The following is a 22,832-nucleotide window of genomic DNA, read 5'->3' on the forward strand; positions in this document are numbered from 1 at the left end:
AACATGTTCAGCATTCAAATTCAAACATGTCATCCGTCCATATCTAGGTATATCAAACATCATCCGTCCATATCTAGGTATATCAAACACCCAGATTTGGAAGCATTAATAGTGGATCGGTTTTATGCCGTGTGCATGGTCAGGCTGTCGACACAAATAATAGCACCTATTTCTTACATAAAGTAAGATGACTTTCTTTTTCAAATCAAAAAATATAATATATTTCTTTCTCTCTTTCAGTAACTTTCTTTTAATTTTATTCCACATTTTAACAAAATATTGCTTTGTCTTTTTAGCATGTTTTTGTCTATAAACACTATCCCTCAATATACTCAAACATGTTCAGCATTCAAATTAAAACATGTCATCCGTCCATATCTAGGTATATCAAACATCATCCGTCCATATCTAGGTATATCAAACACCCAGATTTGGAAGCATTAATAGTGGATCGGTTTTATGCCGTGTGCATGGTCAGGCTGTCGACACAAATAATAGCACCTATTTCTTACATAAAGTAAGATGACTTTCTTTTTCAAATCAAAAATATAATATATTTCTTTCTCTCTTTCAGTAACTTTCTTTTAATTTTATTCCACATTTTAACAAAATATTGCTTTGTCTTTTTAGCATGTTTTTGTCTATAAACACCATCCCTCAATATACTCAAACATGTTCAGCATTCAAATTAAAACATGTCATCCGTCCATATCTAGGTATATCAAACATCATCCGTCCATATCTAGGTATATCAAACACCCAGATTTGGAAGCATTAATAGTGGATCGGTTTTATGCCGTGTGCATGGTCAGGCTGTCGACACAAATAATAGCACCTATTTCTTACATAAACTAAGATGACTTTCTTTTTCAAAAAAAAAATAATATATTTATATTTGGTTATAATAGTTAAAGAACATTCAAGGCTACTATTAGACATCAAAAATCATTTTCCTAAAATTTTATATTCATTTTAAGGGATCCAAAATGAGCGTTTATTGCGTTTCGACAGTATTTTTTGTGGGACATGAGTGCACCTCGGACCTATCAATTGCATTCTGAATCTGAAGCATGTCTTTCTGATATCAAATAATTTTCATTTTTTTAAATCACAATATAATACAAATTTTATGACAAATTATAAAAATTTGATATTTTTCAAATTTTGATATATAACAGTCCTCGAAGTAAATTATTTAAATCTAATGATATATTCTTAAAGTGTATGTAGCAGGGAGGAAAAGCCGGACGGTCAATTGAAAATTTTGACCTTTCATATTGAAGATATGGATTTTTCCCCAAAAGACCTAATTTTTTTTGGTGTTTTGGGAAAAAATCCATATCTTCAATAATGAAAAGGTCAAAGTATTCAATTGATCGTCGGCTTTTCATCCCACCTACATACACTTTAAGTATAAATCATCAGATTTATAAAGTTTACTTCAAGTACTGTTAAATATCAAAAATATCAATTTTTAATGATTTGCCATAAAATTGGTATTAAATTCCGAATTTCAAAAAATTAAAATTATTTGAGATCAGAATGACATTCTTCATATTCAGAATGCAATTCGATATGTCTGATGTGCTCTATTGTCCCAAAATAAATACTGTCCAAACGTTCATACCCCAGCCCTTAAGTTCAGATTTCGGAAATTCCTTAAGATTTCTCAAACGGAAATATATGATATCTCCAGAAGGGAAGGTGGTATGAAGATCAAACAACCACCAAAATGTGTATTTTTACCCACACTATAATGTCATGCCAATAACTCAATTTCAGCCAGAGGTAGACCCTCCCTCGGGTCCGTGGAGAACGACTGGTAATGTAGATTACATAGCATTAAAAATCAACGTGGGGGGCGGTCACTGAAATTTAGCGTTCAAAATAGGAGGTGTGATTAGTGTAGTGGCATCAATTTGTGTAAAAAGAGGAATTGGTTTTGAAGGCGCTGTGAATTGGTTTTGGGCGCTGTGTATTTAGAATCGGGGGTGAAGGACTATGGCATATTTTGATAGGCTATTATGTTATTATGTAGGCCTATCGTTCCATTATCCAGGCGGGTCCGAACCGAGACTGTGGGACAGTCTAAGCCAGAGGTGGATGTAAGGGCTTTTGCAACAGAGCTCTTCATATGATAGTATTTGGCAATATATGGTCAACCCTGAATTATATTATCATATATTTCCTATCTCTATTGAAATGTTTATTGTGTAAACCCTTGTCACAAACGCATCTCACAGATTAAGGAAATATAAATTTAATTAAATCTGTTTTGGATGAGTGGCATTTTTTAAATGTGTTAAAATTATTTGATATGAAAAACACGAACAAATTAACTATACGATATTTCTAAATTGCCATATTAGTAATTTCAATGTAAGTATTTCCCAGTAATTTCCGATATCAGAGATGCCACCTTTTCTTCTTTTGCCCGAATTCCTTCTTTTATAAAGTCATACTTTCCACACTTTTAGGCATCTTCAGCCCATTTGGGGACTTTTAACCTCTACATTTACACATTACAAAAAAAGTCTGTCCACAAAAGTACAAACCAAATGTGTGGCATCGGGGGTCGATGCTTTGTGTCACACGTGAAGCTTGACGCGACGCATAAAGAGCGTGGTGCACAAATCGCGCAGCAGTTGGCGCGCCAAGAAGCATTGCACTGAAATATCTATTCTCATACCTCCAGTTTCCGAGGTCTATTTACTTTGTATTTCTATGTGGACAGACTATATTTCAGGCATTTTTTTCCACAAACTGGTTTAATTTTAAGCTTCATATAAATAACTCGTTATTTTTCCTATTCACGCGCGCACATAGGTCTTCTATGGGCGGCCATGAGGGCCAAAAGGGTCTCAAAATCACACACGGGTCTCAAAAGTACAATAAGGTCTCAAAAACACACAAAGGTCTCAGAAATAAACACACAATAAGGTCTCAAACGTGTAATAAGGTCTCAAAAACACATAAAGGTCTCAGAAATAAACACACAATAAGGTCTCAAAAGTATAATAAGGTCTCAAAAACAGAGAAACGTCTCAGAAACAAACACACAACAAGGTCTCAATAGTAGAATAAGGTCTCAAAAATAGAGAAAGGTCTCAAATACAGAGAAAAGTCTCAAAAACAGAGAAAGGTCTCAAAAACAGAAAAGGGTTTCAAACACAGAGAAAGGTCTCAAAAACAGGGAAAGGTCTCAAAAACAGAGAAAGGTCTCAAAAACAGAAAGATCTCAAAAACAGAAAAAGGTCTCAAAAACAGAGAAAGGTCTCAAATACAGAGAAAGGTCTCAAAAACAGAGAAAGGTCTCATAATCAAAGAAAGGTCACAAAAACAGAGAAAGGTCTCAAAAACAGAGAAAGGTCTCTAAAACAGAAAAGGTCTCAAAAACAGAGAAAGGTCTCAAAAACAGAGAAAGGTCTCAAATACAGAGAAAGGTCTCAAAAACAGAGAAAGGTCTCAAAAACAGAGAAAGGTCTCAAAAACAGGGAAGGTCTCAAATACAGAAAAAGGTCTCAAAAACACGTTAAGGTCTCAAAAACACGTTATGGTCTCAAAAACACGCTATGGTCTCAAAAACACGCTATGGTCTCAAAAACACGTTATGGTCTCAAAAACACGTTATGGTCTCAAAACACGTTATGGTCTCAAAAACACGTTATGGTCTCAAAAACACGTTATGGTCTCAAAAACACGGTATGGTCTCAAAAACACGTTATGGTCTCAAAAACAGAGACATATACCTCAGAGACATAGACTGCACATAACGGTCGGTTGACTTTGTAATACCTGATTTGAGACCTAGACGTGTTTTTGAGACATGAACGTGTTTTGACACCCTTTTTGGCACACACGGCCGCCCATAGTATTCCTCGGCGTTGACCCTTTTGACCCCGGCGGCCGCGCCGTGAGTGCCAAAAGGGTCTCAAAAGTACGTCTTGGTCTCAAAAAACACGTCTAGGTCTCAAATCAGGTATTACAACCGACCAGATATATGCAGTACCGCATACAGTACTGCAACATCCGCTTGCAGTCCCGCATGGGGAACTGCAATATTTTTGGTGTATTTCCGTATGGGGAACTGCAATATATTTGGTGTATTTCCGCATGGGGAAATGCAATTTTGGTACATTTCGAATTGGATGTATTAATCAAAAGTTTAAGTCAAATGGCTACGTGCTTTGACACGCAGTTAAAAGGGCATTTCGTGATCCACAGCCTCATCCCCCACTTTTTCAACAACAAAAAAGTTGAGATTTTTATACCATTGGGAAATTTTGGCTACATAATGTTTATGTACTAAATATTTCTTGCAGATTAATTCATTTAGCAAAAAAAATGAATTTTGTTCTGGTACCGGTATACAAGATCGAAATTACAACAGTGGCCTATGGAATAATACACATAATCATGCGTAACTCGCAAACGCACAATCGGATTGAAATTTTGTGAATAAGCTTTTTTCGTGGATATCTACTGAAAAATGTCATAAAAAAGGATGCTAGGATCACATGCTAAATTAAGTTACTAAGCTCGTGCAATATAGGCCCTATCATACTTATTGGGTTAGATGGTTTGTTAAAATATCTACACCACATTTCGCCATACTGCATTTTAGAAACGCTTGCTGTTAGAATAAGAAAAATTTTAATTGTAATTATTGCACATTCTAGGGAAGCGTGGTAACCTTTTTAAAATAACCGAGTGAAATATTTTTCCTGTCAAAACTGAAGCATCCTCTGTATAAAAGAAAATATGAATATTAACTGCACATCATATATAACGATTCGTGATACCCAATTGTGGCACATTTGATGTCGTTTATGAGGCAGAATATTTTATTTCAATTTTATATACGCCAAAATACTTTTTTAAATGAGCGAGAATGGCGATAGAAAAAACGCTGAAAATTCCATGTATAAATTACATTAGACCCAACCAATGATAACTGTTGCGTTTTTATGGTAATCTAATTTTTATTTCCTGAAATAAAATTATGGGTCTAATGTGGATTAATTGTGTAATTGATGAAAACATCGACGTGTATAAAAGAAGCTACAAGAAAAATGGTAGGCCACGCCACATTGATAATCTATGCTTTTAGTATACGGCGAGTTCGTGTGAATCAAAATCGATTATACTACCTCATTCCTATTTCTGTATATAAAACACGCAGTTATTAACAATTGAGCGCTATTAATACACATTAATGTTTTTAAACAAATAAAATTCCAAAATATGGTACGTTTTCTGTATTTGCTTGTCACGTGGTATGTTGAAGTAATGAAGTTGTGATTATATTTTTAAATTTTCATCATGACACCATCAAGCCTTGATAGCCGAGCGTTCTAAGGCGCTGGTGTCGGACTGGCGGGGTTTCGGACTGGGGTCTACACAGAGAGCTATACAAGGTTTGAGAAGTGTTCTTAGTCAATTTTGGGGTGCTGATTCAGAATCTTTTATGGACTTTCATAAAAGTGGTAGAAAGTACTCAAATTTGGCATTAAAGGTGAATTCCGTGATTTTTAGGAATAAATTCAGTACAAACAGAATTATGAGCTCTAAATCATAAGTGCTTTATATAAATGGCAAGAAGTAATGCTCTTTAGCTGTAAGTTTAGAGGTCACAGTTCCGTCAGGCCCGTAGTACGCAGGATTTTTTTGGAGATGCTGATTTTTTTTCAGGGGGTGATATTGTGAAAAGTGGAATTTTCACCTTTTTGACCAAAAAGCGTAAAAAACCTGATTTTTTTGCTTGCTATGCTCACAAAAATGTGACATTTTAGTACTTTGTGTATACTTGTGCAAATTTGGGGGTGAAGGTGTGGTGTGTACAGGCCTGAGTTCCCAAAATCAAAAGAGCTAAAATTTTCACTTTCATGGCTGCTTTGTTATGATTCTTGTAATTCCTTGTTGATATTCCTTAAATCAATTAATAAGTGACAGACAAACAACCCAACTTTTAATGTTAATTATGCATATTCAAAATAATACGTGCACTGCTAGTAAAATTTGATAATTTTAAACAACAAATTTATTAATAATTCTAAAAATGTAACACATGCTTTAGGTTTTACAACTTTGTGTATTTTTGTTTGAATCATACATGTATACTGACCACATGTTGGAATACTTGTGTGTGTTTAGAAAAATAAAGTGACTATAAATAAGAATACAATTTAACATGTATCTATGTGTTTGTTTTCATGGTGACTGGTGTATGTGCTGATCAATATTAGACAAGTTAATTGTTGAGCTTTTTTAATGGCAAGGGGTGAAACAAGAAAAAAACCCCAAATTTATAAGGAAAACAATTTTAAGCAAAATATGTCAATGTTTTTGAGCTGAAAACAATTCATAAATTGCCTCAAAATATTCTCTTTGTGATGCCTTTTATCTTTCACATTTACCCCTTGCACAAAGAAGACTTTTTTTCTGTGGTGTAAAACAGGCATTGATTTTTGCCCAAAAACTGAGGGTTTCAGTGAAGTTTTGTTTTGATGAGGGGAGGTGCAAGTTGTTTTGAAAATATCCAAATTAGTGAATGCAATGCCTGCTGCTGAATTCCAATAAAACTCAATTTTGAATAAGATTCATCCTCCACAGTGATATACCAACATGGATATGGGGTGGACCCAGGACCCTGAGTGATCCCATGTTCCAAATACCTGGACAAAATTGATAAATCTTCTCAATAGACCCATTTCATACTAAATTTCTATTCAATTCATAATTTACACCTCTAGGCGCCTGAACTTGTCAGGGGTGGTGCAATAAATTGTACCCCGGGCCGGGTGGTGAATTATAGGGGGCATAAAGATTTTTGGCATGTCAAAGCGGGAGCATTTTTTGGCAGGTCGAAAAGGGTGGGGGGGGGGGGGGGGGGCAAGCAATTTTTGGCACATATATTTTGGGCAGCGTTTCTATATTACACCCTAAAAGGTGTAGGAAAGCGTGTTCAAATATGCAAAATTTCTTTTCAGTCGCATTATATGATAAGACTTTTTAAGTCCAACTTGTAATTTTGTAAGAAATTTGGACAAAAGTTTTGGCCAAATCTAACACAAATTGTCTAACACAAATTGTCTTAGTTTTTACAACTTACAACCGCAAGCAATTTGAGAAACATTTTGGCTGCAGTGATGCAAAGTTGGTCTATTTTCCAAAAGAAATTAAGACAATTTTGAAAACAAAATGACCTATCCATAGGCCTATATACCGAAATTCCCCATGCGGAAATACACCAAAAATATTGCAGTTCCCCATGCGGAACTGCACATCCCGACCTGCATCACCGCATGCGGAAATGCAAGTTGGGATATGTAGTTCCTCGCGCGGAAGTGCGTGACGGAATGTGTAGTTTCGCCTGCTGATGTGTGCAGTATAGTACTGCATGCGGTACTGCACATATAACGGTCGGTTGTAATACCTGGTTTGAGACATTGACGTATTTTTGAGACCATAACGTGTTTTTGAGACCATAACGAGTTTTTGAGACCATAATGTGTTTTTGAGACCATAACGTGTTTTTGAGACCATAACGTGTTTTGAGACCATAACGTGTTTTTGAGACCACAACGTGTTTTTGAGACCATAACGTGTTTTTGAGACCATAATGTGTTTTTGAGACCATAACGTGTTTTTGAGACCATAACGTGTTTTGAGACCATAACGTGTTTTTGAGACCATAACGTGTTTTTGAGACCATAGCGTGTTTTTGAGACCATAACGTGTTTTTGAGACCATAACGTGTTTTTGAGACCTTAACGTGTTTTTGAGACCATAGCGTGTTTTTGAGACCTTTCTCCATTTTTGAGACCTTTCTCTGTGTTTGAGACCTTTCTCTGTTTTTGAGACCTTTTTCTGTTTTTGAGACCTTTCTCTGTTTTTGAGACCTTTCTGTTTTTGAGACCTTTCTCTGTTTTTGAGACCTTTCTCTGTTTTTGAGACCTTTCTCTGTATTTGAGACCTTTCTCTGTTTTTGAGACCTTTCTCTGTTTTTGAGACCGTATTGTGCTATTGAGACATTACTGTGTGTTTATTTCTGAGACCTTTGTGTGTTTTTGAGACCTTATTGTACTTTTGAGACCCTTGTGTAGTTTTGAGACCCTTTTGGCCCTCACGGCCGCCCATAGTCTTCCATATCTAGGTATATCAAATACCCAGATTTGGAAGCATAGAAAGTGGGTCGGTTTTTGCCGTGTGCTTAGTCAGGCTGTAGCCATTTCATAGATAATTATTAAACATCTTTGTGAAGGGGCTAACTTTCTGCATCAAAATTAAAAATAAAATATATTTCTTTCTTATTTTGTTTTCTCTCTTTCAGTGACTTTCTTTCAATTTAATTCCACAAACCATTCCTTCAAGTTGTCTATTTTGCCTGCTTTTTGGATGTTTTTTGTATAATAGGCCGATATATTAAACAGTTTTGAACTGATTTTCTTTCCTTCATTTGTTTTTTCTTCCTTTCTTTTCATATAAAATCGGGCTAATTATCTGTTTGAAGGCAGAATGAATAGGAAAACCATGTTTGTTTCTTTCTTCATTCATTCGAAGGTCTATTAACATTAACCCTCATACTCAAACATGTTTCACATTTAAACATGTTTACAAAGTGATGACAAGAGTGCGATAATATAGGGGCATTGATTTAATTTTAAACTATAGCTTTTAGCCTTTTATACATGCACATCATATACTTCTAGCAAACACCTACAATGTAAATCCAAACGTTTAGGTTTTAAGCACTTATTTAATCACCCCAGATATGAAGGTGTAACACTTTTAAAACACAAATGTGTTGATTTCGTCCATGGTGTGTTTACAACCTACACACTCTGCGTAATGGATAAACACATTTAGTGTTGCAGTATTAAACATGTTTAATATCACGAACACTGCACTCAGACACAAATAGACACTAAACCAAACATTCTGTTTAAGTTATCAACACTTTGTTTATTAAAATAAACACACATTGCATTTATTAATTAAACACATGTACATGTAAGTGTTTATCAGGCTGTAACAATTTTTAAACACAGCAAGGTATTTACTTTACCAATACTAAACACAATGTTGAAAATACAGTTGAAATTAAACACATGTACAAAGTACACACATTGGTGTATATACTCTAAACACTTTAAATATTTAGCTATTTCAGTATCAACGTTCATTGAAAAAATGTTTGACTTATTTAAACACATTTTTTCTTTCTATATGACTTATTAAACATTTTAATACAAATACATAAAATTGATGGATGATATAAACACAAATGTTTAGCAATTTACACATTGTTTACCTTCTAAACATGTTACAGAGTGATAAATGAATGTGTTTAATTGCTAAACAGTTTTTATGTTTTCGCAAGTCTACCTCTCAGAAATACTGTAATTGTGAGTTGCCAAAACTTCTTAATTATTCATGCAAGCTATAGTAAAGTAACTACCCCCTCCCCTTAAATAACAGCCATTACTCAAAAATGGGCAATTGTATTACAAATCTGTAAAATGTGTTTATTTCTGCACATTTTAACACCTCATTTGTAGCAATTATCTAAATATTGACGTCATGGCATACATTTAAATCAATGTAACCCAAGATTTGAAAGTTGCAGTAAATTCTGTTGATTTGTATTCAATATAATGGATGGAAATCTCTGTAAAGATATCCCAGAGTGTTTTTGCATTGTTGTTTTTACAAGTACAATTTTCAAATCTGGACCTCACTACATTAAATTGACCTGTGTTTAATTGAATACCTGAGTGGAAGAAGGACTCAACTCCATTTTACCAAAATGAGTTTATCATATCTTAGAAGACCTGTACCGTTGTCATTGCAACATATATCATTTTGAAGGTATGTTATAATGTAAACTGGCCTCAAAAAGAAACTTATAATTTTTCACATGGTCATATCTTAAAATCCTCTCCATAAAATGAACAAAAATTGCACACAGGATTACTTCAATACTCTACTCTAAACACATGTCAGTAACCAAGCAGTTGTTCAACTGACACAACAGCAAAATGCACTGACATGGAATACCTTTCTGGACCAAAATTCACATCCCAACAGATTTCCTTTGTTGGGTTCCAATTATTCGCCTGTGAATGTGATCCCGGAAGCTGTTCCGGATGTGTCAGTTGGACAACTGCTTGGTTACTGAAGTGTGTTTAGAGTAGAGTATTTAAGTTATCCTGTGTGTAATTTATGCATGTACAGGCGAATAATTGGAACCCAACAAAAGAAATCTGTTGGGATGTGAATTTTGGTCCAGGAAGGTGTTCCATGTCGTGCATTTTGCTGTTGTGTCAGTTGGACAGTTTTGAAATTTCAAGGGTCCTCACCAAACAAAAAAGGTCTCAGTAATCCTGTGTGCAATTTTTGTTCATTTTTTATATGCAGAGGATTTTAAGATATGACCTTGTAAAAAATTATAAGTTTCTTTTTGAGGCCAGTTTATGTTCATGTACCAGTACTCAAAAACAGTCTATCTCTTTTTCCAAATAGTGTGTTTTTTGTTAGTATCTCAAAAAAAGTGTTGATGGAGTTGGGCTCTTCTTCCACTCAGGTTTTCTGGGCTATCGTATCAAATGAGATGTTAAAATGCACAGAAATAAATTCTGCTTCCAACGTATTTTACAGATTTGTAATTCAATAGCCTGTTTTTTAATAATGGCCATTATTTAAGGGGGGTTAGTTGTTTTCTTTAAGATGTTTACAATTGAAATGTAAATGGAGAAGTAATCCAAAAATACTGGGGGGTAAAAACATTGATTTTGAGACCATAAAAACATCAGACTTTTTATAGTTTATATACCGGTATAGGCTCAATTATATAGTTTTCAAAAACACTGGAAACTCAAAATTTGTTTTTGGTACACTTTTTGAAATCTAGAAACTTCTAAAAATATATCTTGCATGAACAGTTAAGTTACAAAAAAAAACTGAGTATATCTTAAGGTTAACACAGCCTAAATGTCTGACATGAAATTTTGAATCCATTTCGAAAACTGTTCTGTAATTATTGGTAATTGTCACTTAAATCAACCATTGGTGGGATGAATGTTAGACAGTCGGGTACATGCAGGGACAGAATCACCCCATTAAAAAAGTATGACATTGTTCATGATGTTCAATTTGTTCTTCCATAGCCCAGTGCAATTTTTGCCTGCAATACTGTTAAATACCACATGCTTTGTGTGCAATTGACTAATAAAAGTAGAAAATTGTATCTTGATTTAGGACTATAAATAATGAGAACCCATTTTTTTTTGTTGAGGAATTTATCATCATGCAAAGTTTTGGTTTCTCAATATTATAACCCTAAATTATAGGTAATTTTCAGTGACGTTTTCTTAGTCAGGTGACACAAAGCATGCAACATTTGTATATTTTACACTACACATATTTCAGGCAAAAATGCACACAAGGCTATTCAAGTTCAATGTTGATTTTTTTCAGAGGGTTATCACTCCCCTGTCCCCAGCAGTACACAACAGGTTACAGGTACTCAAATTGAAACACATAAAACAAGATATCAAGTTGACAATTTAAATATAGTCAACTGGACTTACTATTTTTTGTCTAGATTTCCAGTTGCCTAGATTTAAATTATTTGATATTTTTTATACCTGGATAACTGAGAATATACACAAATACATTTACAAGGCAATCAGTTGGAGAAAGGCACCTGCAGAGCTATCCATACACTGTATGTTCACACTATCTCCTACAATGTAGTTGGTTTCGTTGAATATTACAAGATGAGGCAGCTCACCACTCTTCAATGCAGCGTTGATATTTGACACATCCTGTCATAAAAACACAAAAGGAATCATTATAATTCATGTGTAGCCTAAATATTTAAAACCAGGTTATAGGAATTGAATCAGCGCTTTCGAAATAAAGCGCGTCCTTAAATCAAATACCCATGAAAGTAGGCGCGGACCCGCAAATTTCCTACCCGTAAAAATTGAACCAAGCAAAGAGCAGAAAATCCTAGTTTTTTTGTTCCACAGGAAAATCTGGTTCACGTGATACATCCCGCTCCCTGGGGTACACTTCATTTTTCTTTCCCTTCAAGTTTTCAACCCGGGTTTTCAATTTTCTACAATATACATACTGTGATCGCCGTAGCTAATTCTCTCTCTTGAAATTTCAAAGGCAAGGGTCCGGGGTCGGACCCTTGAAAATTGGTGAGGACCCTTGAAATTTCAAAAAGGCAAGGGTCCTTGTATTTTTCTTCTTATTTCGAGGCCTGAATTAAATAAATCTCATTTTTTATTATCTTGCAACATTATATTTTAAATATTAATTGATTAACTTTTAAGTCTTAAAAGACTTCAGAGCAAAAGATATTAACTTGTACAGTGGGAGGATAGAGTGGGCAAAGAAAAGGGAAGGGAGAGAAGAGAGGAGAGCAAAGGACACCCGATTCACAGTTTGCTCCATGTCTAAGTTATCAAAAAGCTCGAAGTCACTTTCTGATTTGACATGTGCATCTAGATAGTTTTTGTTTTGTTTGTTTTCTTTCTTCTTTTGCCTGGATTACTCATTCAGTGGATGTTTTAAGGTATCATATGTTCTTCCATTAGGCCCAGGGGTCACATTAAAATAGTAACACTTTATTGGAGAATTTTATAGTAACACTTTAGTGAAGAAATATTGCATAGCAAATAACTAGCTAAAAAAACCTCAATATGGTATTAATTTTAGGGATTTTGCCCATTTTATACTAAATATATTATATATTGTTATACAAAAAATTCTCGGACAAGCAGCAGTTAGCATCTTGCATGATTGTTGGAAGTTTGTGGTGCTCTGCGTGGATTCAACTTGTATGATGCGACGCATACATGGGCATTTATCGTGCATAGTTTACAGTGTATTTTGTGTGTATCACACAAAATTGCATTTAACTGTACATGCACTGTTTGAGATTTTTTTTGTTTCAGTCAGCAGTACAAAAAATGCACACAATTCACAGAAGTTCACTTGAAACAAGGGAATATGGTATGTGATACCAGGTGTACTAACCTCTTTGATGATGATAATAGACTTTGTCTTGTCTCCCTTTCCTGATCCAATATAATGCGGAACACTTCTCCATAGCTTGTATGGCACATATCATCTGTCAATCAAAAAAAAAGAAATTTAGAATGTTTACCTTTACCTTAAGTCTTCTTAAATTTAATAACTATATGAATACAATCATCAACCAATTCAAGACATTGGTGCAAATGCTCAATTTTGTTGCTAAATTGAGTTAGGCATGGTTTTGTATAAGGTTGGTGAGCTATAATACCCGCATTGTTGGCACTCATAGAATGAAATAGCAATTTTCTTTGTTTTACCTCATTTGTTTGGCATAATAATTAATTCATCATAAATGTGACTTGTTTTCTGGTATTTTCAGTGACAAAGCCAGCTCAAGCAATACCGGTACTTGTGTCCTTCAGTTTGTTCATTCGTTTTTGTACATTCACACTTGCACTTGAAGGTAACCCTTTAGCGTTTGTGCAGGGTCTCCTTAAAATGTCTTGCGAATTTGGAATTTACACACATTACCGGTAGTGAATTAAATCCAAATATTTGTGGATTAATTGAAAAATTAAATAACATCATGTTTAGTTCTGTATTACTTATTGACAGTGTAAAAGGTTTTTTCAAAATATTGTACAATTACGAAAATATGACTTTAAGGGCAGAGTAATGGAAGAGAACATGCCCCTTTTCCAGCTTCATTATTTCCCAAGTTTAAGTCCAAAGTATATAAAACTTTTTGGAATGGAAACAAAAGTCGGGAAGCATTATAGTAAGATCAGATTTAAACAATTTAAATGTTTAGTGTTTGAAGATCACAACATTGATTTTGAAAATGACCAGACATACAAAATTACAATTTTATATTTTCAGCAAAATTAATACAGAAATAGATCAGCTGAGAAACAATGAAAAGGTCAAACTAAAAAGCCACTAAAAAACTGAATATGACAAAATGTATTTTAGAAATCATTAACATTAGATTATAAATTTGATGTCTGTTCTGATAATATAATATATATGCATGTAAGTTTGATGCCTACATTATACAGTATAACTGTATTTTTGAGGTATATCGCATTTGTGATTTGTCTTGAAATTTATTGGGGCAACATAACATTGTTAAAAATACAAGTGTTTCCTGCTACATAATCGGTTGTCTGTGATTTTCAAACCTTTTTGAATATGTGAAAAATTACCCTTGTATTTCCACTTCTTTTATTAAACTGTCGGAATGACTTGTATACAACATAATATGGGAAGGTGATTTACATCTGACAATGTCATTCAGGCAGGATAATAAATGAAGAAACTGAAAAAAAAAACCACCGAAATACTGGTACCGATAATATGTATTTACCATGGCCACACAAACATGTAAATATAGCTCCTTGGTTGCCTCATGTTGGACTCTTGAAGAGAAGCTTCTTCACAATAACATCTAGGTGCTGAGAAGGTGTCCAGTAGAAGAATCACAGTCTGCGACAACACATGTATAAGTAGGCCCTTCATAGTAGTGTTTTGACTGCTGTACACAGTAGATGCATCATATAACCGGCAAGTCTGCAAAAGACAACATAACAAGAATAAATTAGTACTGTATTTTCTTGCCAAGCAAACTGCTGTGTAAAATCACCACTGAACAATAAATAATAATATTATTAGTTATTAGGTGAAGCGGAGGTATGATGCGAGGAAATTATCGATGCGCGATGTGTCATACTGGGTGAAGCCGAAGGCTGAACCCAGTATGACACTGAGCGCACGATAATTTCCCCGCACTAAACCGACGCTGAACCTAATAACTTAATTTATCACACCACTAAGTCATTCTAAATATTGAAATAATTACGTTTTTAAACATTTTAATTCCTGCTAAATAGGAAAAATATTACAAAAAATAGATGACTGTTCCGCGTATTACAGTTTGCGTGCATTTTACGCGCCTGGTTTACGCGATTCGCCTTTATACGCTTACCTCGCCCGTACCGCAGCGTATCGGCCTTGCGTAAATCACGCTCTCACTGACTAGATATAAAGCGTAAAATACGCACTCACTGACAAGATACGAAAATATATTAGGTTAGCGGTGTTCTTTGATGTTTACCTTAGTGGTATGATAAAAACAAACACCCACTTGTTGTGTCGCGATCTGCTGCGGTGTGAGTGGTGTCATGCTTCAGTGAATCCGACTCGATTTTGAATGCAATGATCTCTACTCTCTAGCCTCAAATGTGAACCTAATTGGTGAGCAAATTTGTGACTAGACTCCTCGAGCAAGTTCAGAATGGCAAATTTCAGAAGAAAGCATCATTTGAATAATTTTTTTGTACACAGAAATATCATTTTATTTATATTGAAGATTTAAGCTTGCACTGATCATGACTATAAAACCGGGAGCCTGTAAAAAGGAAGTAAAGCTCACACATTTTCTTTGTCAGGGTTCTTTGTGTACAATGTAGTGTGATACTGATACCGTACTTCAATGTAAATGACAAATTATTACAGGCACGACACACTTTTCTTGTTTTAAGCTGTCTGCAAAAGTAACGAGCTTTGGGGCGAGTTTTACAAATTACAATAATTATTTAATTTCTTGGTCGGCATGACGTCACTCACGATCATAGATCGCTTCATCTCATTGGTTGTTTTTGCCAGGGTCTAGCTGTTCCATCTTGCGCCCTCGGACACAACAAAATTGCTAAATTTATATTTAATTATATTATTTTAATTTTGGATTTTCTCCTTTAAAAAATAACTTTTAATGACTTTTACTTGCTACTTTCTAACATGAATCATATATCAACAATAATGATGAATAAACAAACAGCATAACTGCACTTAATATACTACGGTATGTGTAAAAGTAAGCATATTAATAAAATAATTAAATGCTGACTCCCGTCAAAACGGGTTGATAATTAGTTGTGATAGGCCTACTAAATAAAGAAAATAATAGATAATTAATAATTAAAAGTCACCTTGTCCTATTTTCAAAATCATGAACAGTAAACTCAGAATCAATTGTGAAGGGCCTAAGCATTAAAGGAGTATTTTCGATTTCGTGATCCTAGCATCCTCTTTTTACGACATTTTCCAGTAGATTATTCCCAAAATTTCAGTTGATTCCGATTATGCATGATTACATGTATGTGTATATATACTGCTCCATAGACAATGTGTTGTAATTTTGTTCTGGAATACCAGAACGAAATTCAAATTTCAAGATATCTTTGCTAAACGAATTAATCTGCAAGAAATATTTTGTACATAATAAACAATTAAATATATAACCAGAGGTTTCCAGTGATATATAAATCTCAACTTTTTTTGAGAAAAGTTGGGGGATGATGCTGTGCTGGGGATCACACAGCTTCATTTTGTGATCCACGTCCAGCCTCATCCCCCACTTATATAAAAAAAAGTTGAGATTTTTATACCACTGGATACCTCTGGCTACATAATGTTTATGTACCGAATATTTCTTGCAGATTAATTCGCTTATAAAAATATTAAATTCTCGATCATGAGAGCCAACTTGAGTACGCACAGTTATTTGCGCCGAGCGTACTATGCAAATACCGGCGCTTACGGCGCAAACACAGCTTTTGAGAATTGACCAATCACACGATCGTTGCTAGGCAAGGTCAAGATTCGGTCATGCAGGTCGCGCGATCGTGTTATTCTATGAAAAGTACGCTGACACAGAAGGTACATCCTCTCATGATCGAGAAATTGTTATTTTGGCTATAGCAAAAATATCGCCAAATTTGAATTTCGTTCTGGTATACCAGAACGAAATTACAACAGTGGCCTATGCCATGAGCAGTGTATACACATCATGTTTAACTCACAAACGCAAAATCGGAATCAACAAAACTTTTGGGAATAAGCTTTTTTCGTGGATATCTACTGAAAAATATCATAACTTACAATTTAGAAGATGCTAGGCTACATGTAGCACTCAGGATCACGAAATGAAGTGTTATAATTTAAGATATAAAAGTTGATATTTAAAGGAGTATTTCGTGATCCTAGCATCCTCTATTTATGTCATTTTTCATTAGATATCCACGAAAAAAACCTATTCCCAAAATTTCAGTTGATTCCGATTTTGCGTTCGCGAGTTATGCATGATTATGTGTATTACACTGCTCCATCCCATAGACAATGCGTTGTAATTTCGTTCTGGTGCACCAGAACAAAATTCAAATTTCACAATATCTTTGCTAAACGAATTAATCTGCAAGAAATATTTTGTACATAAACATTATGTAGCCAGAGGTTTCCAGTGATATAAAAATCTCAACTTTTTTGAGAAAAGTGGGGGATGAGGCTGTGGATCACGAAATGCCCCTTTAATTGTTCGATATTATAATGATATGGGATAACATTTTTACTGTTTGGGTTCACTTTGCATAATTATTTATGAATTAGTACTCAATTAGATCATAAAAATATTGGAACTTACGTCGTCGTTGGGTTCTCATCGGCAGAGCATTGGCCATTGGCATTGCAGAGTGAGTCAGTCATTCAGTAAGCTTACAACATGTACAAGTTACATGTTAACGCCTTGGCTTTGGTTGTTGAAACACGGAACTTGCGATAAAGAAACCGCATTCTTTTTCTTCCCTTTTGACAATAGTACTAAACCGTCCGTGATCATGATACAATTTAAATTTACCTGGTAACTTCGGCTTGAGGAGTAATTATAAATTGATATGATATTTTTTAAATTTGAACTTTAAAAATACGGAAATCGTCTCGTTGTTTTCATAAATGCAGCTCGTATGAATTGTCGCCAGATATGGTGAGGGCGCTATCACTCTCATTTGGCAGAATTCCTCGATTTGAGAGTAACTCTCAAACGAGCTATTTTATGGATTTGAGAGACTCTCATATTGGACAATTCTTCGATCTGTGAGTACTCTCAAATGAGGGTTTTCATGGATTTGAGAGACTCTCAAACTGGACATTTCATCGATTTGAGTGCTCTCAAAGCAACTCTCAGATCGAGGAATTCCTTTGCTCACATAACTCAACTTAATTTGGTTTTCAGCCTAGCAACCCTTCGGGCTAGAGAACCTTCAGACTAGCGACCCTTCGGACTAGAGAGACGTCACGAGGTATAGACCCTATCAAATAAACTCAACCGGAATGGTATAACAATTGAAATTGCAGACATGTTGGTTCTAATTGTCAGAGGGACAGATCTCTAGTTCGATTTCACAACCATTCATACCTATAACCTGTTTTGCTGTATTTTCATGCGAATTGTCTTACAGATAGGGCAGAATTTGATTTAAATGAGGATGAGTTATGTAGTATTCAATAGGGTCTATATAAATGAAGCAATTTTGCTGTTTGCTGAGGTGCATTGGGCCTTTAGATAATTAGCCCACTTCTGCCGGTAAGGTGCTGTGTGCACATCACTATCAATGGACAAAACGAAAGACAGCTAAATGATAACAACTGTCTGTCAGTGTCATACTTTACAAGTTAACTACAACACAAGCACTAAACATAAATAGCTTGCTGGGTTATTTCATAAATAACAAGACCAATACTTAAATATTTGATTAAAATTTTTTCAAGCAAAAGTTTTTGATATGTCAATACAAAATTGATGACTGTAAATATTTAACTTACTTTAAAGTTTTGGTACAAATTGCACCTTTCTCTGGATCTGAGACTTAAGGAGATGAACTACTAGAGGACATAAGGCATGTATTGATCCCAAGAGAATAAGTATAGGTAAGCTAAGCTGATAATACCCTGGACTTCAACCTGTCACCTAATCTCATTACCACAAGGCACAGGGTCATTGTCTGTACACAATAAGCTACGGAGGGATTAATTCCTAATGCCCTAAAGATGACATTGTAAAGTGCACAATAGCTGATAGCCCTTTGAGGGAAGGCATTGCATAGTTGTCATCTCCAACTTACACTTCACAACCACAACTTTCAGAGGAGCTATTCATCATAATCTACATCTAACACTGAGAAATGGTCACACAAGGACTTCATTTGGTATAATGAAAGACAGAGATAAAAAGACTAAATCGCATCTTATGTCATCTGTCAATCAAACTCGAGCATGGTTTGTTAGTGTTGTGATGATATGAGTTGCTGAACGTGGCAGTAAAACCGGGCGCTTTTTTGTTAATTTTGCACCTTCAAACATACAAACCATCTCAAAAGTTAGGTCTTTATAGTAGGAAACTTTCTTTCCCAAAGGCACCATGTCAACAATGCCTAGAAAAGTTACTTTTTGCCTTGTAAAAGTACGTAATTTTCACCATTTTCTGCTATTCCTTTTCTCCGATCGGCACTAGATAAAACAACCTTCCTTTTATGCACTATTGACCAATCAAGGATCAAGGGAATTTGATTGACGGATGACGTCAGATGCTATTTAATCTTTTTATCTCTTTCTTTCATTATAGGTAATGCTTTCTTCTCCATAACCTAATACTATACATGACCTTATGAATAAAAATGAGAAAATCACAAATTTCCACCCAGAATCAAACCAGCACTGTAGGGATTGTGAGACTAGATGACGATCGGCGGGGGGTAAGTTCCCTGACCAGGGCAAAAATGACCAAAAGTTTTAATGTGCACCTTCCTTTGGCCTGGTTTTAGGCCACAATTGTCCTATAAAATTTGGACCCATTTAAGCATTAAAATTGGCAATTTTAAGTGGTTCAGCGGAAAGATTGCCCCACTTTTCTTGGTGGCCCATGTGCTCAGGCCCATTATACCGATGTGAGATAAATTTATTAGTCCATGCAAACCAAACCAGCAAACACATTTTAAAAGGCTATACAAACATCTGATACAGTAACAGAATAACCACCGTGTGTTATGACTAGTGCTGTAAGGAATTGATTCACTTTACAAATGATTGTGTTCCACAATCTGTAGACGATATCTGTCGCAAGCAAATGGCATCAATATACTGCACAAAGAAATCTCCTGAAGGAGATGCGAACACAATACTTTGTTTCTTAATAACAGTATAGACGAATCCGATGAGCCAAGTGATGGTCAGGATTAAGTCGGCCATAGCTGGGGGCCATCCACTCCAAACTAGCTTAGTTTGTTTGGATTGCGATCCAAGACGCCCACTATCGCAAGCGAATCGGAGCGCGTAGCACTTGCGCCTGTGATACTGGCGTCGCGTAAAATGGATGGAAGGCCCCAGCTATGGCCGCCAGTGAGGTGTAGGAATGTGTCAAGTCGGACGTGTCAAGTCGGATCAGTAGATAGCATTGGCTGATATATTGCTATCTTCAGTAGATAGCATTGATCAATATGTTGCTATCTTCAGTAGATAGCATATACTGATATATTGCTATCTTCAGTAGATATCATTGGCTGATATTGCTATCTTCAGTAGATAACATTGATCGATATGTTGCTATCTTCAGTAGATAGCATATACTGATATATTGCTATCTTCAGTAGATAGCATTGGCTGATATTGCTATCTTCAGTAGATAGCATTGACTGATATGTTGCTATCTTCAGTAGATAGCATTGACTGATATATTGCTATCTTCAGTAGATAGCATTGACTGATATATTGCTATCTTCAGTAGATAGCCTTGACTGATATGTTGCTATCTTCAGTAGACAGCATAGACTGATATTGCTATCTTCAGTAGATAGCATTGACTGATATATTGCTATCTTCAGTAGATAGCATTGGCTGATATTGCTATCTTCAGTAGATAGCATTAACTGATATATTGCTATCTTCAGTAGACAGCATAGACTGATATTGCTATCTTCAGTAGATAGCATTGACTGATATATTGCTATCTTCAGTAGATAGCATAGACTGATATATTGTTATCTTCAACAGATAACATAGACTGATATATTGTTGTCTTCAGTAGACAGCATAGACTGATATTGCTATCTTCAGTAGATAGCATTGACTGATATATTGCTATCTTCAGTAGATAGCATTGACTGATATATTGCTATCTTCAGTAGATAGCATAGACTGATATATTGCTATCTTCAGTAGATAGCATTGACTGATATATTGCTATCTTCAGTAGATAGCATTGACTGATATATTGCTATCTTCGGTAGATAGCATTGACTGATATATTGCTATCTTCAGTAGATAGCATAGACTGATATATTGCTAGCTTCAATAGATAACATTGACTGATATATTGCTATCTTCAGTAGCAATCTCTGACTACATCATACTTTCAACAGAACTATATAACTGTATTTAATTTGTGTACATTGTGGAACATACTCTTCACGTGGCTGTGCGTAGCAAGCTGTTGTACGCAGATAACCTCTAATATGGAAGCATAGAGTAGCGTTGTATGCTCGTGTATTAGCATGATTAGTTGCAGAGTAACAAGCGTAGTTGAATGTTCCACGATGTACACAAATTAAATAATTTTTCTATAGCTATTGATATCTTCAAATTTCGACAACAAACAATATAACTATCTTCAGTAGATAATGGCCACTAATTGTATTGCAATTTCATAGTTATATAATTTTCAACATATTTCTACAATGATGAGTTCGGGGGTAATTATATTCTAAAATAGAGGAAATGTTTCAATTTTAATCCTTTAAAAATGATTTATGTACCGGTAATAATTACGACTGGTCATGACATAAAGCTGAAAAAGCTTTTAATTGACATGTAATTAGACAAGCAATATTTTGCATAAGAAATTATGATAAAATTAAACAGCTAATCAATAGCAATTTGTTATCCAGACAAACAATAAAATCCCATCACTAAGTCTGTACTACAGCAAAATGCATTGTATATAACTCATTAAATGTTGCAGCTTTATTAGGGTTTATTAAATGGGCATTTTGTCATCCACAGCCTCATCCCCCACTTTTCTCCAAAAAAAATTCTTGCAGATTACTTGTTTAGCAAAAATATCGTCAAATTTCAATTACATTCTGCTACACCAGAATGAAATTAAAACCAAGTGGCCTACGGAGCAGTGTAAGACGCATAATCATGCACAACTCGCAAATGCAAAATCTGAATCAGCTGATTTTAAAAGAAAGGTTGAAGGTATCACCCCACCCACCCCCCCCCCACACACACACACCCCCACCCACACACAAAAAAAATTTACATTTCCAGATTTTTTATGGCCAATTTTAGGAATTCAAGAAATTCAAGAAGATTTACATCCATCTTTAAGACCTATATTTATCATAAAAAGAACACCTCATTTAAGCTACAAAAGACTTTCAAGATCCATGAATGCTCAATCAAAAGAGTATCGTCAGCTCACATGTCCACTCCACGGATCTCTTACATCCGACAATCAATCATTATTCCCCATGCATACTGTGTGCTCCCATTATAGTGTGGGTGATACACCTCTCTTAGTGAAAGTATTTTATTGGCAGCCAGCATGTATATGTTTAACATGGTTCTTCTTATGTTGCCCACCTAGTTTCCTTCCGTTAGGAGTTCATGCCATGAATACCAATGAAAAGAAACTAACTGTGGTATAACAAGTACTTAAGTCCCTTACACTGCCATGAGGCAATTTGATTCAAACAGTTTGGTTTCTTGCCTAATGTCATCTGATAAATTGGGTTATAATTTTCGACAGTCTATAACCAGGGTCTGCATTAAGCAATTTTATTTGTGTAGCAAAAATGCTCACCGAAAAATTGCTACACATTCCAAAATTGTGTAGCAAATGATGAAAATTGTGTAGCATTTTGCACTACGCACTTATTGCAGACACTGTC

The 22,832-nt window shown here is 35.1% G+C and overlaps 1 protein-coding gene and 1 long non-coding RNA gene across 3 annotated transcripts in view; both read right to left on the reverse strand.

Moving 5' to 3' along the window:
* LOC140151182 (adenylate cyclase type 6-like) overlaps window positions 1-22,832 on the reverse strand; it is a 326,089-nt gene that overhangs the window by 110,851 nt on the left and 192,406 nt on the right.
* LOC140151178 (uncharacterized) lies at window positions 10,429-17,735 on the reverse strand. 2 transcript variants are annotated; one of them, XR_011858912.1, is made up of 4 exons: window positions 17,531-17,735; window positions 14,389-14,622; window positions 13,054-13,147; window positions 10,429-11,828 (listed from the first exon to the last, which is right to left on the reverse strand). It is a non-coding gene; the product is annotated as an uncharacterized lncRNA (long non-coding RNA). The 2 variants fall into 2 exon arrangements; XR_011858911.1 differs by having other exon boundaries at window positions 10,430-11,828; window positions 14,420-14,622; window positions 17,531-17,732.

Source organism: Amphiura filiformis, chromosome 4 (genome assembly GCF_039555335.1).
Source record: "Amphiura filiformis chromosome 4, Afil_fr2py, whole genome shotgun sequence".
Classification (NCBI taxonomy): domain Eukaryota; kingdom Metazoa; phylum Echinodermata; class Ophiuroidea; order Amphilepidida; family Amphiuridae; genus Amphiura; species Amphiura filiformis.